Below are 16,162 nucleotides of genomic sequence, written 5' to 3' on the forward strand. Positions count from 1 at the left end.
TCTTCAAAGAGAGGACGCCGTAATGAGAGATATAACGTAGGCTAAGCTATTGAAAAGATGGAGTCCAGACAGGCTACTTTAGGAACCCTGTTGACAGCTTCGCTATCGGATGAAGATGAAATGGACAATCAATCAAATAAAAACCAATACACGCAACCTGCCCATAGCCTATTTATCAGCTATGCTGACTATCGAGGGAAAGAGAGAGAGGAATAAAACATTTCTACCTCCCAAGCACTCCAATCCTGTTGGCCACTGCCTCAGTCTCTACCTCCCAAAGCACTCCATCCCTGCTGGCCACTCCCTCAGTCTCCACCTCCCAAAGCCCTCCATCCCTGCTGGCCACTCCCTCAGTCTCCACCTCCCAAAGCCCTCCAATCCTGCTGGCCACTCCCTCAGTCTCTACCTCCCAAAGCCCTCCAATCCTGCTGGCCACTCCCTCAGTCTCCACCTCCCAAAACACTCCAATCCTGCTGGCCACTCCCTCAGTCTCCACCTCCCAAAGCCCTCCAGCCCTACTGTCCACTCCCTCAGTCTCCACCTCCCAAAGCCCTCCAGCCCTACTGTCCACTCCCTCAGTCTCCACCTCCCAAAGCCCTCCAATCCTGCTGGCCACTCCCTCAGTCTCCACCTCCCAAAGCCCTCCAATCCTGTTGGCCACTGCCTCAGTCTCCACCTCCCAAAGCCCTCCAGCCCTACTGTCCACTCCCTCAGTCTCCACCTCCCAAAGCCCTCCAGCCCTACTGTCCACTCCCTCAGTCTCCACCTCCCAAAGCCCTCCAGCCCTACTGTCCACTCCCTCAGTCTCCACCTCCCAAAGCCCTCCAGCCCTACTGTCCACTCCCTCAGTCTCCACCTCCCAAAGCCCTCCAATCCTGCTGGCCACTCCCTCAGTCTCCACCTCCCAAAGCCCTCCATCCCTGCTGGCCACTCCCTCAGTCTCCACCTCCCAAAGCCCTCCAATCCTGCTGGCCACTCCCTCAGTCTCCACCTCCCAAAGCCCTCCAATCCTGCTGGCCACTCCCTCAGTCTCTACCTCCCAAAGCCCTCCAATCCTGCTGGCCACTCCCTCAGTCTCTACCTCCCAAAGCCCTCCATCCCTGCTGGCCACTCCCTCAGTCTCTACCTCCCAAAGCCCTCCAATCCTGCTGGCCACTCCCTCAGTCTCCACCTCCCAAAGCCCTCCAATCCTGCTGGCCACTCCCTCAGTCTCTACCTCCCAAAGCCCTCCATCCCTGCTGACCACTGCCTCGCTCAGACATGCTGAAACATCCACTGAAAGCTGCAAGAAAGCTTGCCTCCATCTCTGCCTCATCGGATGTCATTTTCTGTTCATTTCCCAATGATTCTACATGTTGAACCGCCACCGTTTGTTGATACTGCCGTGCACGGCCGAGGTTCGCGCTGATCTGTCCTGTCCTGTTTAAAGACATGATCCGTATTTGGTGAAACTACCACATCCGTTTGGGACAACAAAGAAGTTACTTCAACAAACACTGTTATTTTCCCCTCGGACATCATCGCTCCTCTCCTTCGTTTCATCAACAACATCAAAACACTAACAAAGGCCATGGGGGGAGGGACGAACAGGACAGACATCCCTGCCTCTGGCTTCAGGAAGCTTAGCTGGTGTGGTTGACAAACAGAGCATTTCAACTCGACTGAGTCATTGCCACAGACCATCTCTGCTCACCATTGACCGTTGTCAGACTAACATGACGCAGAATGTCAAGACGGGTCGCTCTTCCAACAGCCATGTCACTGGCTGGCAGATCGTTGCCTATCACACACACTCACTCACGCACGCACACACACACACACACACACACACACACACACACACACACACACACACACACACACACACACACACACACAGACACGCACGCAAAGCTCTGTGAGAGAACCGAGCTGAAAAATCAGTTATGTTTTATATGCTCTAATCCAATTGCTCGACTACAATCCATGAAACATGAAACAGGCATAGGTGGAATATTTTCAGCCCATTGTAATCGTGTTAAAGTTGAACATATGCTATTCTGTCCGGGGACAGACCACCCAGGCAGACCAGAGAGCAACACGGAGGGAGGGGGCCATGCTATTCTGTCCGGGGACAGACCACCCAGGCAGACCAGAGAGCAACACGGAGGGAGGGGGCCATGCTATTCTGTCCGGGGACAGACCACCCAGGCAGACCAGAGAGCAACACGGAGGGAGGGGGGCCATGCTATTCTGTCCGGGGACAGACCACCCAGGCAGACCAGAGAGCAACACGGAGGGAGGGGGGCCATGCTATTCTGTCCGGGGACAGACCACCCAGGCAGACCAGAGAGCAACACGGAGGGAGGGGGCCATGCTATTCTGTCCGGGGACAGACCACCCAGGCAGACCAGAGAGCAACACGGAGGGAGGGGGGCCATGCTATTCTGTCCGGGGACAGACCACCCAGGCAGACCAGAGAGCAACACGGAGGGAGGGGGCCATGCTATTCTGTCCGGGGACAGACCACCCAGGCAGACCAGAGAGCAACACGGAGGGAGGGGGCCATGCTATTCTGTCCGGGGACAGACCACCCAGGCAGACCAGAGAGCAACACGGAGGGAGGGGGCCATGTCTGTGCGTATTAGGGAAACACACTTGATTTTTTTCCCTCCCCCCCGACCCAAACACGGCGCTCCCATCTGATCCGGGTCGAGTGCGTGTTTAGAATCGACATCATTAATAGCAGGCCTGAGCTAACCAGAGACGGACAGAAACACGCTTTCTCCCGCTCCCCCACATCTACCACGACCCACACACACAGGCCAGCATGGAACTGATTTACAACTCATGGAACTGTGTGTGTGTGTGTGTGTGTGTGTGTGTGTGTGTGTGTGTGTGTGTGTGTGTGTGTGTGTGTGTGTGTGTGTGCGCGTGTGCGTGTGTGTGCCCTGTCCAAAAACAGCCCCCCTAGACCGTAGGCACTAGTGTAGAGCTTAGAGGATTTGATGGGTGTAAGCTATGTGTTACACCTCTCTACCTTTCCCTCTGAATTTCCGCCATATTGCTTGCACCTATCCAGTCCTCTCAGAGTCTGCTTTAGGGTGTAGGGTATAGGGGGCTAGTGGGGTTATTTCTGGACGGGACAAGGCCAATGTCACTGGAGTCAACGTCACTACACACTAAAATGCGCCACGCAACACTATACAAGAGGACACACAGAGCATGCACACTCTTTCAAAGTGCACTAACAAGTCTGGCTAGCGCTTGACAATGTTCTTATTAGCATGTAATGATTTGTGTAAGTACTGTGTAAGTATTGTGATATACTCATGGTTATACTGCCCTTTCAGCAGTAACCTTAGTCCTAAGTGCAGTATAACAACAAACAACTGCAGTACCTGTTACACTACTCTTGAATTATGATACAGTTATAAGGACAAGTTAAGTTTTGCGTCAGTTTGCTAGGAGTCACAGAAAGGATGAGAACAAACTGACCAATCAGAATGGTGCAGAGGAAAAACACTCCTAGTCCAATGTTCTGAACACATTCCAAGCCCACCCAATCTTCTGGAGTTTACAACGACGACTTGAGGGTAGGACAGAGAAGAGGAATGCAGAGAGACACAGACATGTACGCGCATACACGAATACTCTCTCTCTCTCTCTCTCTTCCTCCCTCTCTCACTCTTCCTCTCTCTCCCTCTCCTTCTGTCCCCCTCTCTCTACAGGAAACGGCACATTACGGCCTCAGGCTTGGAGAATTCCAAACTTCACGAGGTTACAGCGTTTTGGGGTCAACACTCGCCCAGCCTCAGGTTGAAATTAACACCCCAGCTGGACCAAAAATGTGTGTGTGTGTGTGTGCATGCGTGTGTGTGTGCGTGCGTGCGTGCAGGAGCGTGCTCACTCGTGTGTCTGCGTGTGCACGCTAGTACAAGTATGTGTGTGTGTGTAGGGTTGCAAAGCGTATTTTGTCAAAGTTACCGGAATCTTCAGTAATTTTGGTAATTAACAGAAAATCTATGGCAATCTATCGTAACTTTGGTCATTTATATTTGGAAAAAGGTTTTTAAAAAATGAATTCATATATAGTATTCATTTTTATATCTGTGTCCATATTGTCAATGGGTTTCTAGTAGATAGACCATATGGTTCAAGAGGAACTAGCCTAATTAATGAATTAATTAAAAAAGGTATCAACTCAACAATGGCATTATTTTCAATTAACTCTGTAACTCTTCCAACTACTGACTTTTTTCACAACTGCCACCAGTTTGACGCCAAAACATACCGACATAGTAAAATAAATAAAAGTTTGAGAAAAAATAAATAAAATACAAAGGATATTTCATGCTGAAACCCTCATATTAAACACCAATGATATTCACTAATTTGGTTTATATTTAGAATAACGTTTTACAGCTTTCTCATTCTATATATATATATAAACAAAATCATCTTATTTTATTATTTAATATTTTTCACGTGATAAGGCGACACAGAGGGCCAAAGATAATTACAGACACCTGCACAAATCTGAAGCACCCAAAAGGGCCAATAGATGTCTTGTGATAGATGACATAAAATCCTTGAAAGATACTAACATTTCTGGTCAGTTTACTGGTAAACGTCCAATATTTCCAGTAATATACCCTCCCTGTCACGTCCTGACCAGTAAAGGGGTCTTTTGTCATTGTAGTATGGTCAGGGCGTGGCAGGGGGTGTTTGTTTTGTGTGTTTTGGGGTTTTTGGTCCAGGGGATTTTGGTTCTAGTTTTCATTTTCTATGTTCGTTTTCCAGGTTTGGCCGAGTGTGGTTTCCAATCAGAGGCAGGTGTCTTTCGTTGTCTCTGAATGGAAACCATACTTAGGCAGCCTGTTTTCCTTGGGGTTTTGTGGGTGGTTGTTTTCCGTTTTGTGTAAGTACCTGACTGAACTGTCGGTTGTCGGTTTTGTTATTTTTTGTTAACCTGTTGGGGATAGGGGGCAGTATTTGCACGGCCGGATAAAAAACGTACCCGATTTAATCTGGTTACTACTCCTGCCCAGTAACTAGAATATGCATATAATTGTTTGATTTGGATAGAAAACACCCTAAAGTTTCTAAAACTGTTTGAATGGTGTCTGTGAGTATAACAGAACTCATATGGCAGGCCAAAACCTGAGAAGATTCCAAACAGGAAGCGCCCTCTCTGACCATTTCTTGGCCTTCTTGATCATCTCTATCCAAAACAAAAGATCTCTGCTGTAAGGTGACATTTTCTACGGCTCCCATAGGCTCTCAGAAGGCGGCAGAACGTTGAATGATGACTCTCCAGTCTCTGGCTGAAAAACAGTAGCGCATTTGGTAAGTGGTCGATCTGAGAACAATGAGACTGGCGCACGCGTGCACGAGACGACTCCATGTTTACATTTTCAGTCTTTGAACGAAAACAGGGTTTCCCGGTCGGAATATTATCGCTTTTTTACGAGAAAAATCGCATAAAAATTGATTTTAAACAGCATTTGACATGCTTCGAAGTACGGTAATGGAATATTTTGACAATTCTTGTCACGAAACGCGCCGGGCTCGTCACCCTTCTTTACCCTTCGGATAGTGTCTTGAACGCACGAACAAAACGCCGCTATTTGGATATAACTATGGATTATTTGGAACCAAACCAACATTTGTTATTGAAGTAGAAGTCCTGGGAGTGCATTCTGACGAAGAACAGCAAAGGTAATCCAATTTTTCTTATAGTAAATCTGAGTTTGGTGAGTACCAAACTTGGTGGGTGTCAAAATAGCTAGCCTGTGATGGCCGGGCTATCTACTCAGAATATTGCAAAATGTGCTTTCACCGAAAAGCTATTTTAAAATCGGACATAGCGATTGCATAAAGGAGTTCTGTATCTATAATTCTTAAAATAATTGTTATGTTTTTTGTGAACGTTTATCGTGAGTAATTTAGTAAATTCACCGGAAGTGTTCGGTGGGAATGCTAGTCACATGCTAGTCACATGCTAATGTAAAAAGCTGGTTTTTGATATAAATATGAACTTGATTGAACAAAACATGCATGTATTGTATAACATAATGTCCTAGGAGTGTCATCTGATGAAGATCATCAAAGGTTAGTGCTGCATTTAGCTGTGGTTTTGGTTTTTGTGACATTATATGCTAGCTTGAAAAATGGGTGTCTGATTATTTCTGGCTGGGTACTCTGCTGACATAATATAATGTTTTGCTTTCGTTGTAAAGCCTTTTTGAAATCGGACAGTGTGGTTAGATTAACGAGAGTCTTGTCTTTAAAATGGTGTAAAATAGTCATATGTTTGAGAAATTGAAGTAATAGCATTTCTAAGGTATTTGAATATCGCGCCACGGGATTCCACTGGCTGTTGAGTAGGTGGGACGCAAGCGTCCCACCTAGCCCAGAGGTTAAAAGTGTTATCTCATTAAAATGTAAAGAAGGTGAGCACTATACCCGCTGCGCCTTGGTCTGTCCTTTACGATGCCCCTGACACTCCCTTTGCAACCCTATGCGTGTATGCAGCTGTGTTTCCTCAAGGACACATGTTATGTGCTCTCAGGAGACGTGGCTGACCTTAGTCCTCATTCATATCACCAAGGTGACCCCGTTCTACCTAAACGTTTCTGACCTCCAAAACAGGCCCAGTCCCTCTCAGGTAGCCTGCTGCCTATTCCTTTCCACCACTACTACTCCACGGTCTTATCTCAGCGATATACAGGCCTCTTTCTTGGATTCTCCCTGTCGTTTAGGGGCTTTTTACCCATTGATCTTCTCTTTCTCAAAACCAAAAAGAAATTGAAACGATTGCATAATTGTGGCATCGAGCACTGCCACCCCAGGTGAAATAGATTGTGTGATTTACGACACTATGCTGACGGAACCAGAGTAGAGCCACCAAATACGGTTTAAACCCCAGTCAGTCAGTCAGTCAGTCAGTCCCTGTCGTCTCCAAGAGAGCAATACTGCAGTTGAAGCTAACCCCGTCACTAGAAGAATCTCAATAGAAAAAACAGCACACATCCACTAATTCCAACGCAACGAGGTAATGTGTGTGTGTGTGTGTGTGTGTGTGTGTGTGTGTGTGTGTGTGTGTGTGTGTGTGTGTGTGTCACTGTGTTTGCGCCTTCAGTGAGGGCATTTAGTTTGTTGTATAACATTAACCCCTGGTGTGTGTGTGTGTCCCCCCCATTCTCAAACTGGGGGAGAGAAGTAACCCAGAGAAGGGGAGAGGAGAGGGGGACAGAGTGGGTAAAAGGGGGGAGAAGTGGATTCTAAGGAGCTGACATCACACCCCACCCCTCCCCTTCTCTTCTACCTCTCTTACCTCGGAGGTCTTGTCTCTCTCTCTCCCTCTCTCTCTCTCCATTCAAGCAGGACACTGGCTTCTGATTGGCTTGTCTCATGGAGGCTGCATGGGGCTCAATACAATAGGCCCGGCCCCCTCGTGCCCCCTCACCCCTGCCCACCCCTCCAACCCACACTACAACATAAGAACAACCCCTTGCAAACTCAAGCCCATATCCTGACATCACAGCAGCCGGAGTGGTTGAGGGGGAGGGGGATAAGGCTGGAAGTAGGGTGGCAGAGTGTGTGGGTGGGTGGGTGGGTGTGTGCGTGTTTGCAGGGGGGGGGCAGGATTAGCTGGATTAGGGCTCTCTCAGCCAAACCCCCTGTAGTGACATGGAAGTCTCTAGAACCAGGTCACCTCACTGCCACCAACCCACCAGCGACCCTGACACACCAACAGCCCCATACCATCCAGATCATAGTCTGCATTTTAACATCTTGTCTGCATTTGAACATCTTGACCATGTTCTGTTATAATATCCACCCTGCACAGCCAGAAGAGGACTGGCCACTCCTCATAGCCTGGTTCCTCTCTAGGTTTCTTCCTAGGTTTTTGGCCTTTCTAGGGAGTTTTTCCTAGGGAGTTTTTCCCTAGCCACCGTGCTTCTTTCACATGCTTTGCTTGCTGTTTGGGGTTTTAGGCTGGGTTTCTGTACAGCACTTTGAGATATCAGCTGATGTACGAAGGGCTATATAAATACATTTGATTTGATTTGCAGCCCATCTGTCTGTCTGTCTGTCTCTCTCCCGGTTTCTCCCTGTCTCTCTCCATGTCTCTCTCCATGTCTCTCTCCATGTCTCTCTCCCTGTCTCTCTCCCTGTCTCTCTCCCTGTCTCTCTCCCTGTCTTTCTCCCTGTCTGTCTGTCTTTCTCCCTGTCTTTCTCCCTGTCTGTCTGTCTGTCTGTCTGTCTGTCTGTCTGTCTGTCTGTCTGTCTGTCTGTCTGTCTGTCTGTCTGTCTGTCTGTCTGTCTGTCTGTCTGTCTGTCTGTCTGTCTGCTTCTGTCTGTCTATCATATTACCTTGCTCTGTCTATCTCAGCAGTTCCCAACTTTTTCAACTCTGGGGACCACCAAATCACCATCTTAAGCTCTTGAGGACCCCCATTCGCGGACCCCCATCTCTGTGGTCAAATTTAGTCAATTTAGCAGTGAACGTAACAAATTAAAGGCCTTTATTTTTATTATTATTAACCATTTGCATTATGAAAAGTAAGGTAAAATGTCTTATAATACCATTAATACTCCCAACTTACTATTTTCTCTGTTTATATCGCTTACTCAAATGTTGTACCCTCTCCCTTCGACTGTAATGTTTGTCTTCCCAACCTCGGTTCTTCTGTCTCTCTTCCTCTCTCTCTGTCTGTCTATCTGTCTCCCTCTCTCTGTCTGTCTATCTGTCTCTCTTCTTCTCTCTCTGTCTGTCTTGCCAAAGCAAGTGAAGTAGACTCTCATTCTCTCTCTCTGTCTGTCTCTCTTCCTCTCTCTCTGTCTGTCAATCTGTCTCTCTTCCTCTCTCTCTGTCTGTCTATCTGTCTCTCTTCTTCTCTCTTTGTTTGTCTCTCTTCCTCTCTCTCTGTCTGTCTCTCTTCCTCTTTCTCTCTGTCTGTCTATCTGGCTCTCTTCCTCTCTCTCTGTCTATCTGTCTCTCTTCCTCTCTCTCTGTCTGTCTTGCCAAAGCAAGTGAAGTAGACTCTCATACTCTCTCTCTCTCTCTCTCTGTTTCTCTTCATCTCTCTCTCTCTCTGTCTATCTGTCTCTCTTCCTCTCTCTCTGTCTGCCTGTCTCTCTCACTATTTTACTCTTTCTTTCCCACACGTTTCTCATCTGACAGACTCCCACCTGATGCTGCTGTCAATCAACCAGGAAGTATTTGATCCTTATAGGACACGGGTCAGAGTTCAACTGTCCCATCAACTCACTTCCCTCATACCCAGTCGAATTTCACCTCACATCACCCTCCAGTCTTCCCTCATACCCTCATACACAGTCCCACCTCACCTCACCCGACAGCCTTCCCTCAAACCTAGTCCCACCTCACCTCACCCTCCAGCCTTCCCTTACACCCAGTCCAACCTCCCCTCACCCTCCAGCCTTCCCTCATACCCACTCCAACCTCCCCTCACCCTCCAGCCTTCCCTCATACCCACTCCAACCTCCCCTCACCCTCCAGCCTTCCCTCATACCCACTCCAACCTCCCCTCACCCTCCAGCCTTCCCTCATACCCACTCCAACCTCCCCTCACCCTCCAGCCTTCCCTCATACCCACTCCAACCTCCCCTCACCCTCCAGCCTTCCCTCATACCCACTCCAACCTCCCCTCACCCTCCAGCCTTCCCTCATACCCACTCCAACCTCCCCTCACCCTCCAGCCTTCCCTCATACCCACTCCAACCTCCCCTCACCCTCCAGCCTTCCCTCATACCCACTCCAACCTCCCCTCACCCTCCAGCCTTCCCTCATACCCACTCCAACCTCCCCTCACCCTCCAGCCTTCCCTCATACCCACTCCAACCTCCCCTCACCCTCCAGCCTTCCCTCATACCCACTCCAACCTCCCCTCACCCTCCAGCCTTCCCTCATACCCACTCCAACCTCCCCTCACCCACCAGCCTTCCCTCATACCCAGTCACACCTCACCTCACCCTCCAGCCTTCCCTTAACACCCAGTCCAACCTCACCCTCCAGTCTTCCCTCATACCCACTCAAACCTCACCTCACCCTCCAGCGTTCCCTTAACACCCAGTCCAACCTCACCCCCCAGCCTTCCCTCATACCCACTCAAACCTCACCTCACCCTCCAGCCTTCCCTCATACCCAGTTCCACCTAAGCTCATGGGCTAGCTAAGATCATGGGCTAGCTAAGATCGTAGGCTAGCTAAGATCATGGGCTAGCTAAGATCATGGGCTAGCTAAGATTGTAGGCTAGCTAAGATCATGGGCTAGCTAAGCTCATGGGCTAGCTAAGATCGTAGGCTAGCTAAGATCATGGGCTAGCTAAAATCATGGGCTAGCAAAGCTTATGGGCTAGCTAAACTCGTGGGCTAGCTAAGCTCGTGGTCTAGCTAAGCTTATGGGCTAGCTAGGCTTATGGGCTAGCTAGGCATATGGGCTAGCTAAGCTCATGGGCTAGCAAAGTTTATGGGCTAGCTAAGCTCATGGGCTAGCTAAGCTTACGGGCTAGTTAGGCTTATGGGCTAGCTAAGCTCATGGGCTAGCTAAGCTTATGGGGTAGCTAGGCTTATGGGCTTGCTAGGCTTATGGGCTAGCTAAGCTCATGGGCTAGCTAAGCTCATGGGCTAGCTAAGCTCATGGGCTAGCTAGGCTTATGGGCTAGCTAGGCTTATGGGCTAGCTAAGCTCATGGGCTAGCTAAGCTCATGGGGTAGCTAGGCTTATGGGCTAGCTAGGCTTATGGGCTAGCTAAGCTCATGGGCTAGCTAGGCTTATGGGCTAGCTAAGCTCATGGGCTAGCGAAGCTTATGACGTGGCCATGTTAAGTAACTGTACATGCGTAATACAACATTCCCTTTGAGATCAAGTTGTTTTGGAGGAAAGAGTTTTGCACGTCTCTAATCATGACACATTCAGTTACCTAAAAGTGTGGTTTGAAATGAGGTGTTTTGCTTTCATTCCAACAGAAAATGGCTACTATGGGAAAGTCTGCCACATCTGCTTAGAGAAGCAGCATTGCTGTACAGGCCAAGGTACCAATATGAGCTGAGAGCTGAGACCCTATCTGACCTGCAAAAGCTCTCACCTCCCTCTCTCCTCCAGCTTTCAGAGGGAAACAGAGGAGGGTGGGGGGCGTGTGAGGTGAGTGATGCAGAGGGGAGAGAGTCAGAGAAACAGGGGGAGAGAGATAAAGCTACCGACACATAGCGGGGGAGAGAGAGAGAGAGAGAGAGAGAGAGAGAGAGAGAGAGAGAGAGAGAGAGAGAGAGACAGAGAGAGACAGAGAGAGAGAGAGAGAGAGAGAGAGAGAGAGAGAGCGATCGACAACGGAGGAGAGGGGTGCTCTGACCCGCAGCTGTAGCACAATACCCCCCCCCTCCCCCGATACGAATGTGACACCCCAGCTGCCAGCACCCGCTCCCCCCACCCCAACATTACCATATGTATGGCCCCCGCTCTCCTAATTATGCTAATCACCTGTCCAGCCCTGCAGCCCCATCCAATGGGTGTGTTTAGCAGTCAGCTAGCTCCCAGTGCAGCCTTCCCTGGACCCGAGGTGTACATTCACACACTCACGCAGCCCTCAATGGGCAGATTCTTCCACATTGCTGCCTGCATTCAGCTCCCTCTCCCCTGAAGAAACCCTATTCAAGTCCACTGGATTTGAGTGAGGAAAGAAGAAAAAAATAAGGCGAGGAAAGTGGGAGTGTGTGTGGGTGTGTGTGTGTGTGCGCACGTGTGTGTGCACGTTCCACCCAAAATACTCAAGAGGTCGAGCTAAATGATATATCAATTGGTATGAGTGTGAGAGAAGAAAAGCGAGCTAGAGATAATATTTCTTTGCATTTTGAGATGGAAGGTAGAATAATACTGCCTTTCTTTGTCACACACACGTACACCTGTACACACACACACACAAGATGTGTTTCTCTATCTAATGCAGAAGAATGAGCTCACCAGCACACATAAAAAAACAGCCTGATCACTAGAAACAGACAGAGATTCCGGACGTTTGAAAAGGTCCTGAGAACGTCGACATATGTCTTCTGTGGCGCTCGCAAAATAAATCAAACGATTGCCCAGCCCTGGGCGTGAAGTCGCAAAGCGCGGAGCCAGAGCGAGCTGCTTGGACCACTGCGGCCACCACAGTTCACCGTGCTCGAGCTACACGGTAATACTTGACGATAGTTGATGGAAACAGCGCGTTGTTTTTCATTATTTCGTTTTTAAGCCTACCCTAAACCATAGCCCTAACCTTAACCACTCTGAATGAATACCTAAACTGTTAACCTTTGAGTCGTTTCTCTTTTAACCCTGTAACCACTAGGAATTAATGCATAAAAAATAGACATTCGTCCAAAAAAGTAAACTATGAGCTCGTGTTGTAAAAAAAAACATCACCCACTGCAAAAAAACACGACTATACTACAATTCAGCTCAATCACACCGTGCGTTCATAAGTAGCGCATCCTTGTGTCATGATTAACAACCGGTGACATAAACATAATAAGTACATAATAAGTACATAATAAGTACGTAATAAGTACGTAATAAGTACATAATAAGTACGTAATAAGTACATAATAAGTACGTAATAAGTACATAATAAGTACGTAATAAGTACATAATAAGTACGTAATAAGTACGTAATAAGTACATAATAAGTACATAATAAGTACATAATAAGTACATAATAAGTACGTAATAAGTACGTAATAAGTACGTAATAAGTACATAATAAGTACATAATAAGTACGTAATAAGTACATAATAAGTACATAATAAGTACGTAATAAGTACATAATAAGTACGTAATAAGTACATAATAAGTACATAATAAAGTTGATAAGATGATGATAAGCACACCTTGCAGTACTAATACACATGGCAACATGACATATTGTTCCGTATGTTCTTCTTCCAACAGCATATTCCAGCACTTTGTCTGTCTATCTCTCTGTGTGTGCCTGCCTTCCTGTCCGTCTGTCTATCTCTCTGTGTGTGCCTGTCTTCCTGTCCGTCCGTCTGTCTATCTCTCTGTGTGTGCCTGTCTTCCTGTCCGTCCGTCTGTCTATCTCTCTGTGTGTGCCTGTCTTCCTGTCCGTCCGTCTGTCTATCTCTCTGTGTGTGCCTGTCTTCCTGTCCGTCCGTCTGTCTATCTCTCTGTGTGTGCCTGTCTTCCTGTCCGTCCGTCTGTCTATCTCTCTGTGTGTGCCTGTCTTCCTGTCCGTCTGTCTATCTCTCTGTGTGTGCCTGTCTTCCTGTCCGTCCGTCTGTCTATCTCTCTGTGTGTGCCTGTCTTCCTGTCCGTCCGTCTGTCTATCTCTCTGTGTGTGCCTGTCTTCCTGTCCGTCCGTCTGTCTATCTCTCTGTGTGTGCCTGTCTTCCTGTCCGTCCATCTGTCTATCTCTCTGTGTGTGCCTGTCTTCCTGTCCGTCTGTCTATCTCTCTGTGTTGCCTGTCTTCCTGTCCATCCGTCTGTCTATCTCTCTGTGTGTGCCTGTCTTCCTGTCCGTCCGTCTGTCTATCTCTCTGTGTGTGCCTGTCTTCCTGTCCGTCCGTCTGTCTATCTCTCTGTGTGTGCCTGTCTTCCTGTCCGTCCGTCTGTCTCTCTGTGTGTGCCTGTCTTCCTGTCCGTCTGTCTATCTCTCTGTGTGTGCCTGTCTTCCTGTCCGTCTGTCTATCTCTCTGTGTGTGCCTGTCTTCCTGTCCGTCTGTCTATCTCTCTGTGTGTGCCTGTCTTCCTGTCCGTCCGTCTGTCTATCTCTCTGTGTGTGCCTGTCTTCCTGTCCGTCCGTCTGTCTATCTCTCTGTGTGTGCCTGTCTTCCTGTCCGTCCGTCTGTCTATCTCTCTGTGTGTGCCTGTCTTCCTGTCCGTCCATCTGTCTATCTCTCTGTGTGTGCCTGTCTTCCTGTCCGTCTGTCTATCTCTCTGTGTTGCCTGTCTTCCTGTCCATCCGTCTGTCTATCTCTCTGTGTGTGCCTGTCTTCCTGTCCGTCCGTCTGTCTATCTCTCTGTGTGTGCCTGTCTTCCTGTCCGTCCGTCTGTCTATCTCTGTGTGTGTGCCTGTCTTCCTGTCCGTCCGTCTGTCTCTCTGTGTGTGCCTGTCTTCCTGTCCGTCTGTCTATCTCTCTGTGTGTGCCTGTCTTCCTGTCCGTCTGTCTATCTCTCTGTGTGTGCCTGTCTTCCTGTCCGTCCGTCTGTCTATCTCTCTGTGTGTGCCTGTCTTCCTGTCCGTCCGTCTGTCTATCTCTCTGTGTGTGCCTGTCTTCCTGTCCGTCCGTCTGTCTATCTCTCTGTGTGTGCCTGTCTTCCTGTCCGTCCGTCTGTCTATCTCTCTGTGTGTGCCTGTCTTCCTGTCCGTCCGTCTGTCTATCTCTCTGTGTGTGCCTGTCTTCCTGTCCGTCCGTCTGTCTATCTCTCTGTGTGTGCCTGTCTTCCTGTCCGTCCGTCTGTCTCTCTGTGTGTGCCTGTCTTCCTGTCCGTCCGTCTGTCTCTCTGTGTGTGCCTGTCTTCCTGTCCGTCCGTCTGTCTATCTCTCTGTGTGTGCCTGTCTTCCTGTCCGTCCGTCTGTCTATCTCTCTGTGTGTGCCTGTCTTCCTGTCCGTCCGTCTGTCTATCTCTCTGTGTGTGCCTGTCTTCCTGTCCGTCCGTCTGTCTATCTCTCTGTGTGTGTGTGCCTGTCTTCCTGTCCGTCCGTCTGTCTCTCTGTGTGTGCCTGCCTTCCTGTCCGTCCGTCCGTCTATCTCTCTGTGTGTGCCTGCCTTCCTGTCCGTCTGTCTATCTCTCTGTGTGTGCCTGTCTTCCTATCCGTCCGTCTGTCTATCTCTCTGTGTGTGCCTGTCTTCCTGTCCGTCCATCTGTCTATCTCTCTGTGTGTGCCTGTCTTCCTGTCCGTCCGTCCGTCCGTCTGTCTGTCCTGCCGTATGATTGGCCCAGAGCCCAGCCATAACAGACCATGACATGACTGGGAGCAGCCAATCTGAGCCAGCCATCTCTCTGTCATTTCCTGGTAAGATGGCCTCCTGATTCCAGGTATCCCACAATCACACATTCCAGTGGACCCCACAGTACAACAGCCTGCAGTACAAGCTAGGCCAGGGGATGGGACAGTTCCCCACTAGGTCACAGGTGTTCCACCTTATCATACTAACTGTTGGGATGGGCTTCTGCCCGGTGGGGATTTGTCACAATGTGCTTGACCCACGGAGCATTAACATCTCAGAGGACCTTGAGGGAAGTTGTGTTTGTGAGCTGTTGTTTCTGGGATGGGTTGTGTGTACGGAGTTTGTCGAAGGAACACAGGAGAGCGTGGTAGGAAAATCAAAGAATATTGCCATAGTATTCACAGACACACACACACACACACACACACACACACACACACACACACACACACACACACACACACACACACACACACACACACACACACACACACAGCTCAATCGCTCGCCAGCTTCAAACTTCAACCCAAGTCCCAGCTCCCTGTACCGCTGGCCCTGTACCGCTGGCCCTGTACCGCTGGCCCTGTACCGCTGGCCCTGGAGCCAAAACACAAACACACTACTGCTACTATTCTCCATCTCCGGACCTCCCCCTATCCTTCCCTCTCTCTCTCTGCTTTTCCCTCACTCTGCCCGCCCCTCTGTCCGCCAGCACTGGGAGGGAGGGGAAGGAGAGGGAGGCGAGGAGAGAGGAGGAGGAAGGGAGGGAGGGGAAGGAGAGAGGAGGAGGAAGGGAGGGAGGGGAAGGAGAGAGGAGGAGGAAGGGAGAGCGGACCACCGTGACTGTCATGGCAGGGCTGTGTGTTTACATTGCTGTGCCTCACTCTGCAATACATCTGGCATTCTGGGGCCACTCTCCCCTGCCAGAGGGGAAGGAGGGGGGAGGAGGAAAGAGACCTTTTCGGCCGAGAGGAAAGAAGGGGGAGCTGGGGGGAGCTGGGGGGGGGGGGTTTGGAGGAGTCTCTTGCGGTCGGTCATTCGCAGAGCTCTGGTTTTTGAATAAGAGCGTCTGAAAGAATGCAGAATGTAAACACAGCGCTTGGAAGCATCTCGGGAGGTGGTTTGTGAATGGGAGACCGTCCATTTCTACGACACACACACATTCTACGACACACACACACACACACACACACACACACTC

At 49.3% G+C, this 16,162-nt stretch overlaps 1 protein-coding gene across 3 annotated transcripts in view; it reads right to left on the reverse strand.

Annotated features, from left to right (window-relative positions):
• Positions 1-16,162, reverse strand: part of ptch1 (patched 1) — an 89,243-nt gene that overhangs the window by 56,887 nt on the left and 16,194 nt on the right. The window lies entirely within an intron of this gene.

Source organism: Salmo salar, chromosome ssa24 (assembly GCF_905237065.1).
Source record: "Salmo salar chromosome ssa24, Ssal_v3.1, whole genome shotgun sequence".
In the NCBI taxonomy this organism is placed as follows: Eukaryota; Metazoa; Chordata; class Actinopteri; order Salmoniformes; family Salmonidae; genus Salmo; species Salmo salar.